At 40.7% G+C, this 4,327-nt stretch overlaps 1 long non-coding RNA gene across 1 annotated transcript in view; it reads left to right on the top strand.

Annotated features, from left to right (window-relative positions):
- The window catches only part of LOC121868540, a 5,117-nt gene extending 1,636 nt beyond the window's left edge, over positions 1–3,481 (top strand). Inside the window, exons 2-3 of the long non-coding RNA XR_006089418.1 lie at positions 1,529–1,607; positions 3,327–3,481. This is a non-coding gene — a long non-coding RNA (uncharacterized LOC121868540). The remainder of the gene's footprint in view (positions 1–1,528; positions 1,608–3,326) is intronic.
- The last annotated feature ends 846 nt before the right edge of the window (positions 3,482–4,327 follow it).

Below are 4,327 nucleotides of genomic sequence, written 5' to 3'. Positions count from 1 at the left end.
AATGATGGTGATAGTGGTGGTAATGGTAGTAATAATACATTTACCCCACCCCATACACACAAACAAACTCCACCCTAGTAACACTCAACGTCAATAAAGTGCTATACCCGAGTGCAATTTCCATAATTTAATTCAGTAATGTAGAGTGGCATAATGACACAAGGTCTGTGTTATGACCATTCCTACCTGCTGAGTCTCACAGGTGCGTAAGGTAATAAAATCCTCTTAATTGGAGGTGTGATAACGCAGTGAATTGGTTCTGAAATGTGCGTAAGTTAAAATGTCTTAATTGGAGATGTGAGAACGTATTGAATTGAGTATATACAAAGGTAGATTCTGAAATATGCGTAAGTTAAAACAAATCCTAATTGGAGGTGTAAGAACGTATCTAATTAGCCCACTTAAACTACGACTCAAAGATGGATTCTTAAAGGTTCCTGCGTTAATATTTTCCACGTAAATGTCATATGAGAACGTATCTAACTGATGTATTTAGATTATGAGACAAAGCTGTAATCTCAAAGGTGCATAGGTTAAATTTTTCTCTTAATTGGAGATGTGAGAACGTATCTAGCTGGTTCATTAGCTACGACACAAAGGTGGATTCTCTAATATTCTTTACCCTAAACTGGGGATAAAGAAATGCATATAATTACGGTAAAATCTCAGTACAAATTACCTGCCATTTATGTGTGTGTGGCAGCTTAGGTGACTCAATTAAATGTTACCTCACATCTCTTGGCAATGGGAGAATTTAGCAGAAACTTTGATAATCTATCTTTCGTGTTGTAGCTTAAACGAGGCAGTTAGATACGTTCTGGCATCGTTAGTTTGGGAGGAAATCTAACGTAGGGATATTTGAGCAGTTAGGTTAGGTTAGGTTAGGTTAGATTAAGTTAGGTTGGTTAGGTTAGGTTACATTAGGTTAGATCATGTCACCTTAGATGGCATTCAATCAACAGGTAAAATTAGCTGGGGTGTCTAATCTTCAGGTAATCACATTCTCACTTTGTCGCATAACCAGAGGGACGATTATCATTTATTTAATAAGGGGAAAAATTTACCGTACGAGCCTTGGTGAATCTCGGTGTTGGGCACCAGAGACTGTGTGAGTGAGGAATGTTGATGAGAGTTCTAGCTACCTGATAACAAGAGAGGTCAAACAGAGATAGAGCGAGCGCCAGTGTTAGGTCAGGTTGGTTCATATCTTTTATAAATGGTTTAAGCCCGTAGCCCCTCTGACCTGCCATGTAAACAAGCGTTCACAGCTGCTCATGTGGTGGAAACTTAACATTTGGTGCCCAGTCATTTTCAATTCGTTATTTCCGATGTTTTTCACTTTTTTATTCATTAAAGTCTATGTAATAAGTGTTGGTTTTTTTGGAATTTATTTTTATTTTACGTTTTTTGGTAAATTTTTGACGCAATTGCGAATTTTTTAGGTGTATTTTTTTCGAAATTTGTCAATATTTTACATATTTAGTTATTTATAATTTAAATCCCTTTTTTTAACCTGATTTTTGTTTAGTTACAGAACACTGAACTGGTGAAGACAATGCCATTCTCGACGCTGTTGTTGGCTGTGCTGCTCCCCGTCCTGGGCTCCGGTAAGGTCGACCATCTCACACTACTGGTGACTAAACTCAACTTTACAGAATCCTTAGCGACTCACACGGGGCACTTTAGAGCCGGTCAGACACTCATATTCGGTAATAAACCAACAACATTACTGTCCCAGATATATTTACGTGTTATTGTTAATAGAATGAGTTTATAGACACTAATAGACCTTAATACATTTCAATTAGCATTTATTGGCCCTATTTCCCCGTGCCGTTTACATATTAATATTGGTATTATAATATAAGAGCCCCAAAATTATCAATAGAGTCATTAATAGGGATATATTTTACACTAATAGGCACGGATAAATATAAAGTAGTATTTACTGAATATATAAAGGCTGTAGGTAAACAAACAAAGGTTCATACGATAATTAATTCCTCATAAGTTAAGATATAAAAAAACACTTAAACAACCGACTTACGATAAACAAAATCACAAAACCTAACAAAAAATATCAAAACAGTTTACACAGATTTTAACTTAACTAACCACGTTCACTTAACACCAAAACACAAGTTAAAATCGATTCACGTGTTAATGTTCTCTTACAGCATATTAACTTACGTCATTTAACTGAGACAAAGTGAACGTATCTAGTTAAGGTTGATTCTGAACGTAATTTTTAATCTTATATTTATGGACTTTTTTGGGGGGGTGAGGGAGGGTTTTTTATTATAAGTCAATGTATTTTTTTATGTAATATATCTTAAATTATGGGATTAAATCGTATGAAAGTTTACGAGGTCTCATTCTGTCTGCTGGAACTATAATAAACGAAATTAATGGCTTGTTTAATTAGCGGAATAGCCTCTCTTTCTCTCTTCCCGGCCTTCCTCCTCTTCCCCAGCCACCCTCCTATCACCCCTCCTTCCGCTCCCCTCGTCTCCCACCTCCCCACCCCCCTCCCTCCAGCCATAATTTATTACTGTCAGACAAGTTAGAATATTACACGGTATTACCAGAAGATTAAATACCCTAGTTTATTTTCTCCCCCTGAAGAGTAACCACACTATCGTTAACCTAACCTAACCTATCCCAACCTAACCTAACCTATCCCAACCTAACCTAACCTATCCCAACAAAACCTAACCTATCCCAACCTAACCTAACCTATCCAACCTAACCTAACCTATCCCAACCTAACCTAACCTATCCTAAACTAACGCTAACATAACATAACCTAATCCCGCCAGGTATAGCATTAGGCTGGTTAATCATCAGGTGCAATAAGCTAGGAGGTGTCTAATCTTCAGGTAATCCTTCACAGGTAGATAATTAAGGTAAGGGTCAAGGTGTAATTAGTTAGGTGAAAGTTATAATTGTGTTCAGGGTATTTAATGTAACGCTATTCGTTTGGATTAGCCTATTAAATTTCTTCTTGTTTTGGGGGAATGCTGAGAGAGAGAGAGAGAGAGAGAGAGTCATCTCACGCGACAAAGCTGTGTACCAAACATATACTCAACTGCCCATCACAATTACATACCAGGAAACGTTTCTTTTTTCTTTTACAAAATTGTATTACTAAACGTTTGTGTACAATGCGTATGTGTGTGTGTGTGTGTGTGTAGACATTCTCTCTCTCTCTCTCTCACCTCCCTCCCTCTTTCACCATACCTAACCTAACCCTCTCACACTCCCTCCCTCTCTCTCACACTCTCTCCCTCTCTCTCACACTCCCTCCCTCTCTCTCCCTCCAACAGAGCTGGTGGTGTCGGTGGTGGAGGAGAGGACAGTAAGAGGAGGTTGGCAGGAGGTCAATCGGCCTCGTGTTGACCTCAGCGAGTCGGCCAACGTGACAGGTCTGCTGGGCAAGACGGCCGTGTTGAACTGTCGTGTACGGAACATTGGTAACAGGACGGTAAGTGTGTGTGTGTGTGTGTGTGTGTATGTGTGTGTGTGTGTGTGTGTGTGTGTGTGTGTGCGTGTTGGTTAAGAGCTCTGGATCTGTTTAGCTCTTTATCTCTTCCACTCTCTTTCTCTTTCAGTCTCTATCTTTATCGCTCTCTCTCTCTCTCTCTCTCTAATATCCATCTGCCTATCTGTCTGTCTATCTACCTATCCCTCACACTCTCCCACACTCTCCCTCCACTCTCTCCTCCCACTCTCTCCCTCACACACTCTCTCCCTCTCAACAGGTATCATGGGTGCGTCATCGAGACATACACCTGTTGACTGTAAGTTTTACCTCCACCTCAGACGAGAGATTCTCCGCACGACACCCAGGGTTCAGATGACTGGTTGCTGATGATCCATTACCTCCAGCACCGAGACGAGGGGTTGTACGAATGTCAGATCTCCACCACGCCTCCTACCAGTCATTTCATCCATCTTTCAGTTGTTGGTGAGTGTTAGAGGTGTTAGAGGAGTGTTAGAGGGTGTTAGAAGTGTTAGAGTGGTGTTAGAGGGTGTTAGAGGTGTGAAGGTGTTAGGGGGTGTTAGGGGGTGTTAGAGGTGTTAGGGGTGTTAGAGGGTGTTAGGGGGTGTTAGGGGTGTTAGGGGTGTTATAGGTGTTAGACGGTGTTAGAGGTGTTAAAGGGGGTGTTGGGCAGTTGTTAGAAGTGTTAAAGGGGTGTTAGAGTGTGTTAGGGGGTGCTAGAGTGGTGTTAGGGGGTGTTATAGGGTGTTATAGGGTGTTAGGGGGTGTGAAAGGGTGCTAGGAAGTAGTGCTAGGGGGTGTCAGATCTCTACCACGCCTCCTACC

Source organism: Homarus americanus, unplaced genomic scaffold (assembly GCF_018991925.1).
Source record: "Homarus americanus isolate GMGI-L3 unplaced genomic scaffold, GMGI_Hamer_2.0 scaffold59495, whole genome shotgun sequence".
NCBI classification, from domain to species: Eukaryota; Metazoa; Arthropoda; class Malacostraca; order Decapoda; family Nephropidae; genus Homarus; species Homarus americanus.
The sequence above is the reverse complement of the archived record's forward strand: the minus strand, read 5'-3'. Positions and strand labels throughout refer to the sequence as shown.